We start from the raw sequence: 13,402 nt of genomic DNA on the forward strand, positions 1-13,402 counted from the left end.
TGTATCGGATTGGTTGTTGGGATCACATGTCAGTGCCCACCACTAGCAAAGAAACTACAAAAGACTCAAATACCATGGAATTTGTAGTTTTTCACAGTAGATGGTTTTATCATGTTATGTTTTTACTATTCTGCCTGAGAAGTAAAGAATGGAGTTTAGCATAATACTTCGCCTCTGTGTCTTTAAAAGAATTATGACTTTCAATAACGTTTGTGTTGAAAATCTGAATGATCCGCGCACAAGGTTTAGCCTAGTACATTGAAGTGCGTTTTGGCAATATGTCGTTTCATAAACTCTGACACTATTGTGTATCTGTCAGGATCCGTCCATGGAGACTGTGGCATCAGTGGAAGTTACCATCACGAAGACACGTATAGCAGCGGTCCAGTCCTCATTCAAGATGGTGGCCACCACTATATAAGCAGACTCCGCCCATCTTTCGGCGCGTTGTATCTGTGAATTTTCACTGAGACCTTCGCTCCCTGCCTTCTACATTTTTTTCCCTTGGATAATCCAGCTTTAGCCAACTTTCGCCTTTGCCTTGCCTTCCTTCTGTTCATTCTGTACTTCGGTCCGCCCCTCCCGCGTCCCTTCGCGTTCATACCTGTGACTGTTTACTTGGCTGTATTCGGTGATCTCTTTTCCTACTTGCGGTTCCAGTCCACCCCTTTCGCGTCCCTTCGTGTTCTACCCTGTACTATCGATCACTTACCTTTTACTTATTCTGTTCCCGCTTGCGGTCTCCGGTCCGCCCCTCTCGCGTCTTAGCGTTCTGACTTGTTCCGCTCCTTTCCTCTTCCCTCTGGCTCACTTACCTACTTGGACCCTCCCATTACGGTCCCCGCTGCATTACACTACTCCTGTACTGTTAATCTGTACAAGAATTTCTCCGATCTCCATTTCGTATATTGTCATCAATTGGATCTTCCCCTCCGGTGATTCCCATCACGCGATCTACCTCCTGGAACTGCTTAACAGGGTTTTTTGTGCCGTGGTTTGGCTTTTTCCCTGTCGCGGGGCCTGGCTCCTCGGGGCCCTACCCTAGACAGGTTCCCTATCCTGTCGAGGTGGCCTCCGAGGAAGCCAGACCCTATTTACATGACAGAAAGACCCGGGACAAGCCCATCAAAGAGAAGTCCAAGACAACACGAAAGCAGTCTTCGCCAACTAAGGAAGATCCAGAGCAGACTATAGGTGAGGATCAATTGGAAGGAGGGGATCAATTGGAAGGAGGGGATAGTCCTGACAGTATCTTCCTATTTTTGTCATCTGTGCCTTCTTGTTATAGGCCTGATTTACAAGGAGTTTTTCATTGTGACTGTACCATTGTAAAACACTTTTGTAAATCAAGCCCTTTAAATCTCTTCTTTATATTTTCTATTATCTGTTCGACTCTACCGTAGGCTGCCCCGTTATTTTTAATCATCATTATATTTGGAATCGCTCCTTTATATTCTGTTGAAAAGATGTTGTGCTCACCTGTGTCTAAAGAAAGTCCCTGGGCTTGCATTGAGCCTAACGTGCTGCATGCATGCGTGCAAACATTAGACATGGGGACTCGGGCTAGCCTTTTCGTTGTAGCCCCTGAGCTTCTATCCGGGGAACAATTTGCCACCTTCTCCAATAACCATCGAAGCTGTTCATGGTCCAGCAGATAAAAGGCGGCACTTAAATCAAGGAGGACGAGAATACCCACATTGCCCTTGTCTATGGTGCTCAACATGTATGTTTGCATATCAAGCATTGCTGTTTTCATACTGTGTGGCGCACAGAAACCCGACTGTCGATTGTTCAAAATATCATTTGTTTCCACATATGATTGCAGTTGTGCTGTAGCAATCTTGTCCATCACTTTGAGAATAAAATTGCAGTTCATCGGTCTTAAATTTCCCTGCTCCTTTTGGTCTAACTCTGGCTTCTTTACCAGGGGTGTGATGGTCCCTGTTTTAATGCTTGTTGGTACTACATTATCACGAAATGACATGTTGGCGATCTTAGTAAGCAGTGGGGCAAAGATGTCTATGTTCTCCAAAATCATTTTTGGAGGGATGACATTTTCGGCGCAAGAAGTTGGTCTCATTGAGGACAGCGTTTTGACCATGTCTTCAATAGTGATTTCATGGAAGTTAAAACTTTCCTGCTGGTTTGGTGGATTAGTTGTGTTGGGCGGTCAGTCTGGTCCTTCAGCGTTGCTTCTGCATCTGCTATCAATTCCCTAGCCTTTTTGATTTTATTAGAAAAAGCTGCCTGTACCTGGTCACAGTCTTCCTGAGACGGTGTGAATGTAGATGTTAAAGCTCTTGGCTTTTCGATGGATTTGAGAATTTCAAATAGCTTACTTGTGGAGTTAGAGGCTTACCTGATCTGATCATTAAAATAGTTTTTATTTTTTGCTTCGCCATTGCCCATTTTGTACATCTTCTCAATTTCTCTCCAGCTTTCCTTGTTGGCCTTTGAAGGTTTATTCTGCCATCTGCCCTCTCTCTTCCCTTTTTCTTTCTTCATCTCCGCTAACTTTAAACCACTTTTTGTGGTTCTTATTTGGTCTGAGTTTGGACTTCAACGGTGCCCTCGGGTCTACCAGCTCTTAAGTATGGCGTAGATAGTTTCTGATAATTTCATCGCATGAGTCCTCCTGTTTGTGTTACTCCAGAACTTTTCTTATAGTTCCTGCTCTGTACTCTAGTCTGCTCATTACTACTTTTCTGGTGGGGGTATTTTATGTGCAAAGGGAAGGGCACTTTGAAGTGGTCCGCCCAAACGCATGGTGTGGTGGTGTACATACTGTTATGCGTAACAACCCAATCCAATTAATTCCCATTTGCCATGGTCGGTTCTGTGTTCATAACCTTGAAATCGATGTTATTCAAAACCTTCTCAAGGTTAGTAGCCTCCTTGTCCTTGGAATTTCCTTGCCACCTGTTGAAATCACCAAGCACAAAGGGGGCAGTATTGGTGCTTTTTAAGGTGTTAAGTTGTTGAGTAATTTCATCATTAATTGTGGAGCAAGGATTTCTTCCGTATATAGCTTTCTATTTTAGCCATATAGGAATAGTGAACTAAGTGTCAGATCTCTTGGCCATAAAGCAGAGCAGGCACATTTTTCGCTCTATAAAAATTAACGGTTTTATAGAGCATCTACAATATGTTTTATTAATGTGTTTCATTTGGGACACCAATGCATTGGCTTTTTCACATAACCTTTAAAAATGAGTTTCTTACAAGGGGTTGCTTCTAATTCAAAAGCCCAAGTATCTAAATTGTGTGACAGTGTCTATATGATTTATAGCAATTTTCCAGTTGAAGTTAAATGGTTTTTTAAAAATTGCTAGCTATTCTTAAGATTTTTGTGTTGTTTGCATGGATTACTAAATCGTTGCTGTCAGTGTACTGGACGATGGAACTGAGTAGCTGTCGGAGAGCTAATTGCGTGTGGTCTTCCAATATCCCATCATCCGCTAACCAATTCATTTTTATGGCATTTCATTTTGGGGCCACAAATAAAGAGATGGCTAAAAAGTCCCCCATATCAGATACGTACGGGTTGAAGAGTCATGGGTCAAGCATGTACCCTTGGCGACAGCCTCTGTAATTAGGAAATGCTTGTTTCAGAGCATCTCGCTATTTCAACGTGATTTATAAGTGTGTCCGAATGTAGGTATAAAAGCATAGCTAACAGTGGGCTTGGAATATTCCACTTGTCTAATTTTTCACAGAGCAGTTACCTTGTGACTGTGTCAAATTCAAGGGAGGAATAGACACAGGCTATGTAAATTGGGGGGCATTGTCTTTTGGATAGGCATTTTGATGTAGTATGTCTATGATAAGGCCATTCAGGGTGGGCCCACTCCTTTTCTAAATCCAATTTGGAATTTGCTCAAGTGCCATGTAGATTCTGCCCATAGCTCTACTTCACACAAAATCAAGGACCCAAATATCTTGCTCTCAATATCTATTGCCTTTTTTATAAATCTGGATTATTACTGACAGTTTCTAGGACTCGGAAGTGGATTTTGAAGCGATCGTGTTTGCAAACAATATATAAAGTATTGTTTTCCACAGTTCTAAGTAGTTTTTCAAAACAAAGTACATACATATAGCCAGCTAGGTTTATGTAAACAGGAAAGACTTCAAACGTTTAAGAAATTGGAGTGGATTAATTTCCTGCTGAAGGATCAACAGCAGGGTGTTCCATGCTTTGGGAGCCAGAGTGACAAAAGATCTTCCGTTGCCCAAGGTTCGTCATGCTTTAGAACATATAAGTAGCCAGATGCCTGAATATCTTAAAGTTCTACTTGGTTCATATTTGGCCAGTCTGTCTGAGACGTAGCAGGGTGCAGTACCATGAATGCACTTATGAGCCAATCTTAAATTGTACACAAGATGCCACAGGCAGCCAGTGCAATTCCTTCGGTATTTCAGAGATATGAGTATTGCGCGGTACGTTTTTTGCAATGCGAATAGCATCGTTTTGTATTACTTGCAGTTTCTGAATACTGCTCTTGCTTGCGCCCCCCCAATAAGGCATTTACAGTATTCAGTTCTGGGAAGAATAGTGGCTTGAGCAAGGGAAATAAAAAAAGATTTCAGAGAGAAATTGTCTTATTGGTCTCAGCAACTTTAGATGATGTGGATTTGTACAGATGTAGCTCACCTGAGCGTCAGCGCTTAGTGATGCTTCAAGAAGGACGCCCACAGTTTTTACTTTGTTGAGAACCGGGATTACACAATCCGCAATCGTGAAGCTAGAACAGATTTTCACGAATCACAAGAATTGGAGACTCTCACCCTCGGCCCTCCTCCACGAACTGCTACCAACTGCAGACTCCGCGCAGTCACACTGTTTTCAAGAACCTAGTGTAACGGCGAAACACGTCCTCTGGGAAACCACCACCACCAAGTATCCACAGGCTTTGTCAACACGTCTGACAAAAAAAAACCCAAAGGGGGAGAGTTCACATGGAAGAGTACTATATTAATTTAGGTACCCAATTATAGGAATAGAGGTGGAAAATAAAGGGGGCCCAATCATAACAGATTCATATTTTCATATTTTAATAATCATCACAAAACATTATAAAATTGCGTAATATATAAACAACATAACAACAATAAAATAGATGAATTAATGTTAGTATAAAATACTTGTCAAATCTAATACATTAAACCATTCGATCGCAATTTAATTACCACAATTCATGACCCAGTATTATTCAAGGTAAAGCATCACTATCTCATATTTTTGAATTTCATTCGAATAATAAGGATGCTGTTGAAAAGAAAATTGCTGCCAATGGAATAAAGTGCTAAGTGCAAAAAAGTGCTAAGTGCCTACTGTACATATATGATCTTCAAATGTCATTACAGTTTCGGCGAAATCAACCTATCTGGCTCATTTTAAATGAGCCAGTAGTCGCCTTCTTCAGGGCGCACTGTATAATGCAGATATAAGCCTGGAACATACTAATGCTAAACTTTTGACAATAACACAGTAGTTCTCACAAGTGCAACTTTAGACAATTCAAAAGACTTGATTGTAGATCTTGAAGTCTGTTAGAAGCATTAACCCTTGGTAAAGCACATTAAAACAAACAAATGAAAAAAACACAAAAACATATGTTAGAATAAAAAATGGAATGAAAGAGCCTCCTAATACTCGCCACCTCTAGCCATTAAAAGAAAACCTGGAGATATATATTCACCTAAGTTAGTCCACATATGGTGCCGAAAGTTGTGCTTGTTTCGAATCCGCCACCCAAACAGGACTGAAGATGAAAATGAATTTACATCTAAAGAGACGAAAAAGTGAAGCTTGTAAGATATCACAAGATTATCTCAAACTTCAAATACTAACACACAGTATCCCCTGTCACCACCGAGAGTAGATCACTAAATTTCCTTTCTATTACTAACCTTAAAGTATTGAATGTTTCAGAATCTGGTCATGTAACCAATGGACTAAATTGTAGGTAGAACTGGAAACATTCCAAACATAAGGGCCTTGGACGATGTTAGGTCGTGCCAAAAGAAAAGTCCAAATGGTGCAAACCTTGGGTAAAAAACCCTAAAGGAAAAACATAAAGAATTACATTTTAGTAATGCAAGCAACTTGGCTTGCAAATGATTACATGCACATAATTCAAGTGCATTTTAAGTTGAAAACGAATACATCAAAGTTAACAAGATTCTATCAGGTAGGTAGCCCCAAACCTCTAAGAACTAGAATGGTAAAAGTGATGTTTACGGAAAAAAATGGATAGCTGCTTTGATAAGACAAAAAGCCACTTACACAGCCATATCCATGTTTACAAATGAAATAATTAGTCACCAAATAATCAAAACAAATTCACACGAAGATGCTGTCAACGTATGCCTATGTTATCCAGCAGATGTAAAAATGTCTACAGATTAACAAACTGTAGTTGTCCTGGACATTCACACCATTTTAAACTGTGGAAGCCTGCATGGGCCCGCCGCAAAGGTAGGCTAAAAGATACTAACATCTCAACTCCCAACCTCACGTGGACACATTTCTGACCCGTATATTAATGACGGAGTCCTCAACTTGAACAGCCTCCTGAATAGTCTCAGAATCAACCGAAGTAAAGGCACGCCATCAGATGTAAGATCTGCGGCTGTGTTTATAAATACACGCGAGGATGAAAATAGAAATGGGACTGCGTGTATGAGCCCTATGTCCCATCGATACTGAAAAGGGACTAAATTCACCTCGCAAAGGTAAAACACGCGAGGTGAACCGAAGTAAAGGCACGCCATCAGATGTAAAATCCACAGCTGTGTTTATAAATACGCGCGAGGATGGGAATAGAAATAGGACTGCGTATATGAGCCCTATGTCCCATCGATACTGAAAAGGGACTAAATTCACCTCGCAAAGGTAAAACACGCGAGGATGAAAATAGAAATGGGACTGCGTGTATGAGCCCTATGTCCCATCGATACTAAAAAGGGACTAAATTCACCTCGCAAAGGTAAAACAAACAAATGCATACCCGCAAGTGTCACATACGTGAATATGTCAAATACTCATGCGCAAAAAAGAACCAGGAAACACCAACAGGGCTACCTATGGGAAACCTTGGTCCCGTAAGTACTAAACAGTGGTCAAAAATGACTACTCAAGAAACGGGATGCGAAGGAGCACAGAAGCGTACAGTGCAGAGGCGAGCCAAGCAAATTTATATTTGAAGGAAAATCTTACTACCACTCAATATATAAATCAAGAAACACAAATTATTTTGTGTGATGAATCACATAAATAATATCACCAAAAAGAATATTAAATATATATGTCAAAAGTGTAATAGTCTGACTACAAAACGTAATCAGAGGATACAAAAAGATTCAAACCAACGGATATACATCCGAGATAGTTGCCCTTACTGAAATAGAATACTCGAAAAAAATCTGTTTATTTATAGGGTATACAATGGAGCCATTCTTCTTGGCGATTAAGTCCTGTTTCATAACTAGTGGTGTTGTACATCCACCATTGTTCCCTTTGCGCCAAGCGAGCTGCTGTGTTATTAACGTCAGTACCATAGACTTTTTCCAACACACACCATTTCAAACTATTCGGGTCATGGTTGTTTTCAAAAAAATGAGAAACTAACGGGGCAGACACGATTTTATTTCGAATTTTAGATTTGTGTTCACCAATTCTGTTTTTAATAGGCCTAGATGTTCTGCCAATATACGTTTGAGCGCAGGGGCAAAATATTACGTAAATAACGTTTTTAGTGTTACACGTAGTGTGATGATTAAGATTCCAATTCTTTCCATTAATCACTACAGAAGTTCCAGTGATAGAAGAAGCACATTGGTTACAAAAGCCGCATGGAAAGTGACCCTGGATGGGCTTAACGCCCCACAGTCCTGTCACCGTGTTCAATTTAGGTCCAATGCTAGACCTGTCAGCTTTAGTGAGCCAACTTTTAAGGTTCTTACCTTTCTTAAATGCAAAAATAGGTTTTGCAAGTTCTGGATTATTTAATTGGAGCAGATGCCAATGCTTCATGATACTTTGTTTAATCTTATGGTGGAAAGTATTGAAAGTCATGGCACAAACTAACCGCTCCTTAGTGATATCTTCCCGAGAGTGTTTCTCAAGCAGAATATCACGGTGTTGAAATCTAGCTCTTTTTCGAGATTGTCGAAGTAAATGTCAACACGTCTACCATCTGCAGCACTCTGCCTACCAATTTCTTGTAAATAAGAATGAAGATTGATGAGTGAGGTGAATAATTCAGCAGTGTGAAAGAGATCTGAGGAAGAGAAACAGGGATGTCTATGTACATCCTGTACTGTGTTGAGGCTGTGCTGTTAAGAGCTTCTGGTTTGCCTTCTTCCTGTTGGCTAATCCTGGCCAGCAAAAGGCCAGTGATACAGACTATGTGGGGGCTGCAGGTTTTCAGCCCCCAGTGAGAGAAGCTGAGCACCCCATGGTGTTGGAGCTGACAATCTTCGGACCATTTGTTACAGTGGCTGTGGATCTTCCAGCAATGAATAATTCTTAAATTAGCCCTTTCTTTTTTTACTCTGACCCATGGCTGAGAGCAAACCAAATCAGAGTAATCCACAGTGTGTTGTGGGGGCTATTGTAGGGCTCAAGTCGAGGGTACACACGTGTGGACTGAGTTTCCCCACTTTTTCCAAAAGTCCTGTAGGCCAGCTGAGTACCCCTACTTTTTTCAGAGGGCACATTGATATGCTAATTTCTGCTGACGCCACATTCAATTGGCATATTAATGAGACTTGACCCCTGGCTATTAGCACATCAATGTGACATTCCTGCCTGCTATTACAGCGTTACCTCCAAGTAGAGCAAGTGTCTGAAGTTACCTCTAAAGGCCCATATTTTATGCTTGAAACGTTGTATTCCAAGTTATCTCAAGAAAGAAATGCTTGATAAAGTAGTCCTTGCTTAAATTCGATTTCCCTGAAGGTATTCAATTTAAAATGGTGGAGCAAACTCTCCACTGCATTGATGTTTTTGGGAATTAAAGGGCCCTTTTTTTGGAAACTGGTTCATGGTGAATTATGGCAGGATCAATTATTTGTTCAGTGGGTCAGATAAGTGCAGCACACAAAATAAAACTTTACAAACTTCTCTGATGACACAGACTACGACATAAAACCCTTTTGTAAAACTCCCAACCTCCAGTTAGCGTAACCTAATGTACATTTAGTTTTATTTTTGTTTGTGGGAATGCAACTTGTATTCACATCATCCATATCCCCAAGATATCCCCTCCCACCTCTCAGCGCCTACAGCGACGAGAAATGGGAACCTCAATGCAAGGTCTCACGCCAGCCATTCAACCACGAAGGCACAAAACACAACCAGCCACAAGAAAGCCTCCAGCCACAATGCCAGGCACCCTCCTCTCCTCACTGCCTCTCTTCTTAGCACAAACAACAAAGAGACTCCCAATATCTCTGCCAATAACCAAGGAAGATATAACACAAGTTCCATCCTCAAGAGACTGCCTACAACCACACCCACCCCAGAACCACAACAAGACCCCACACTATACAGAGCCCTCATCAATGCTAGGTCCCTGTCCACTCATGCTTTGGATATTAATTACCTAATCATAACCTTGAACCTAGACTTATTGGCTGTTACAGAAACATGGCTTTACCAAGCCTCGGGCCCTGCACTGTCTGAAGGCTTCACTATCCTCAGATGCGATGGAACAGACTCTCGAGGGGGAGGAGTAGCTATCATACATAGGTATTCCCTCCGGATAAGACACTGCAGCTCCTCTACAGAAGGCCACTTCGAACGATTATCAGTTATACTTGTCACTGCACCTACGGATACCATCACCCTACACATCATATATCGCAAGCCAGCCTTTTCTCCTACCTTCGAGAAATACCTCATCCATACCATAGGGGATAACGTCAAACCCACGTCTAGAGCGATACTACTAGAAGATCTCAACCTAGGCCTCCATGATCCATCAGACCATGCAGCAACAGGTGTTGCCAACGCCCTCTTAGACCTGGGCTTCAAACACTGCGTCACATCCCCCACACATTAAGCAGAACCCTGGAATGGATAGCCGACCTGAACAGCCAAATTACCAACAGCTCAAACCTTGGTCAGACCATCACGTCATTGCTTTTACCTCCTGCTCACTCAATCTCCACCCACCCCACCACCACTGCTACCCACCTGGTCATGAAGCTAAAAAAACATCTCCAAAGAATCTATCTCCCCCCTACCTCTCACCCCTAGCTCTGGAGAATGTAGCCTCAAACGACCCTAAAAATGTAGCTGAGATCTACACAAGCACCTTAACCAAAGCCATAGACTCAGTAGCCCCACTCCTTCCCATAGAAACTAAACCTACAGACCACCGCAACCCCTGGTTAACACCGAAGCTCCAAGACCTTTGCTCTCAGAAAAGACGAGCAGAATCTCTCTGGAAAAAAACCCAGCAGAACACCCCAAACTGGCAAGAACGCAAAAGAGTATAAGCAAGCCATCACAACAGCTACCATGCCAGAATAGCCAGTGTGAATTCCAATTCGCAAGAACTGTTCAGAATACTGAGAGAACTTGAGAACCCTGCATCACAACCATCACCAATCAACAAAGACGAAGCATGGTGCACCAAAATCTGCCTAGTCCAGAAAATAATTGAAGATAAACGTATCAAGATTAGTCCTATCAACCACCCTCCCCACCACACCACCACTTCTCACACCACACCAGCCATCTGCTTTAGAGAAGTCACAGAGCTGGAAACAGCCAATATCCTCAGAAACCTGAAACCAACCAAATGCAAAGGAGACATATGCCCAGCATCAATCATAAAAGACTGCTCGGCAGCCCTAATCCCCATAATCACAAATGTCATCAATGCCTCATTTGCCACAAATCTTGTCCCAACAGAACCTAAAGAATCATGGGTGCTCCCACTGCTGAAAAAACCCTCACTAGACCTGACAATCACTGCACCATCCCCACAGTACCCTTCCTGCCAAAGATACTTGACCGAGCAGCATACAACCAGATCCAACATTAGATAGAATCCAATCACATCCTAGGGATGCAACAATCAGGAGGATAGCTCAGAGGCAACATGCTCGTCTTGGAAGCAAGACGACGCAAAGCAACACAGGTTCAATCCCTGGGTCTGCGCTTAGAAACCTCTGGGTATTAAGCGTGTTATAAATAACCAATTACAGAATCAGGCTTCCGTCCTGGCCGTGGCACCGAAACCGCACTACTCTGCCTTAAGATTCAAATGGACTCCATCAAGGATGATGGCAAACTTTCTTTTACTAGTCCCGACCACCGCGTTCAACCTAGTCGACCACAAAACTCTATGCCATCACCTCACAGCTGCAGCCAACTTCTCCAAGGAAGCCTTGCTCTGGATCGCCTCCTTCCTAGAAGGAAGAACCATGAGAGTCTTCTCCGATACGGACAGCGCCTCATCCATACCCATCCCATGTGATGTCCCACAGGGATCATGTGCTTCCCCATCTCTTTATAACGTATTTACCATGCTCTTATTTGACCTCCCCGACGACCTTGGCATATACTACACAAATTACGCCGACAATACCAAAGTCCTTCTCCCTCTAACGGGATCTTACGACACAGACTCAACAGTGCTCAACAGAGTATACCTGACAATACAGTCCTGGCTGGCATCAAACTACTTGTGCCTAAACAACAAGACTGAGATTCTACTGGTAGGGTCCCCCACAGTACTAAAGAAACTCAGCCCGCAATTCACATCCTTCCTGATAGACGGAATCCAGATCCCTGTCTCAGATGCAATAAAAACCCTAGGTGTCTACCTAGACGCCTCCTTATCCCTCAACAGACAAGTCAGTGCTATTGCCTCATCAGCAGCCTATAGAGCAAAACTAATCAGCTCAGCAAGACAATTCCTCAACTCAGATAGCTGCATGACCATTGCCAGAGCAATCAGAGGGGCAAGATTGGATTACTGCAACGTCCTATTTACAGGCGTATTCCAAAATGAATTTAAATAAACTGCAAGTAATTCAGAAAAACGCCCTTAGAGCAGCACTAAACACCCCAAAAAGGACCACATTACAGCTGCCATACAAAAGGCTCAATGGTTCCAATTAAAGAAAGGATTATCTTCAAGACTCTCTCTATCACCCACAAATGCTTGCGCAAAACTGCCCCCCAGTACCTGTCCCAAAAAATTGAAAGAACAAAATCCAACAGACCGATAAGAACCCTCCATGCCCACATATTAGCTATACCAAGAGTGAATAGTGCCCATGGAGGGGGGGGGGGGGTAAGATTCCCAACAGTCGCAGTTAACCACTGAAATTGCCTCCCAAGAGAACTAAGAGCAGAGAACTCATACTGGGCCTTCTGAAAAACCTTGAAAACATGGCTCTTTGCATAACCTATCGTTGACCAGGATGTCACCCTGCATGCAATCCATGTCCTAAATGCCCCGAACTGTATACTAACCAAATTTCTTTACCCAATGTATTACTGATATACTGTCTGCTATGACTGAAGCTTTTGTATAAATGTAACTGGTCTGCAACAGCGCCCTGATGCCCTAGGGTTTAGGCTCTCTACAAATGAAAAATAAATAAAATAAAATATCAGTAAGACCATAACCTTTGGAAATACTAACCAAGAGTAGGTTATGTTGTCACATATTCACATTAAAGACCTCTAAGGCTCATAAGCGCTGCTCTGCAAGTCCTGGCCTTTAGGCTTCCGTAAGATGCATTCTGGAACGTATGCTCCTTTGTTTTGTACTGGTCAAATCAACCGCAAATACTGTACAATAATGCTGAATGATGTGCGCTAAAACACAAGAACTTGTCAAACATCCATCCTTTACCTAAAGATTCAACATGAAAATGTGCATTGTGAAGTGCTAACCTCTGTGCTGTGCAGTCAGAAAACCTGGGCACACAGCTAGGTTTCCCTACTTGGCAATCGGTGTTCCTGGGAACATTACTATTCCTAAATGAATCTTATTTTCTTTGAGTGCCAAAATTGGAATCACCTAGAAGCGATTCTGTGAAGCATGGAATGTGTAATAAAGCCTCGCTCATAGATCTTTCAGTAGACTATTGGGCTCGATCGCGCGGACTTGCTTCCGGCCGCCGCTTGGGAGCGGAGACAACTGAAACCCACCCACCCAGGTAAATGAAGGTCTTTCTGGCTAACAAGCCCAACTCCCTTCCACTGCGACCTCAGCTTCTCAATTTTTTATTTAAAAAACGAAGCCCCTTTCCACTGCGAACCCAGCCCCTCCATTTTAATTTTAAAAAATTAAGCCCCTACCCACCCCCTTCCACTACAACACCAGCCCCACCATTTTAATTTAAAAAAAAGAAACAAAGCCCCAAGCCC

This window comes from Ambystoma mexicanum, chromosome 8 (genome assembly GCF_040938575.1).
Source record: "Ambystoma mexicanum isolate Mex_15411 chromosome 8, UKY_AmexF1_1, whole genome shotgun sequence".
Taxonomy (NCBI): Eukaryota; Metazoa; Chordata; class Amphibia; order Caudata; family Ambystomatidae; genus Ambystoma; species Ambystoma mexicanum.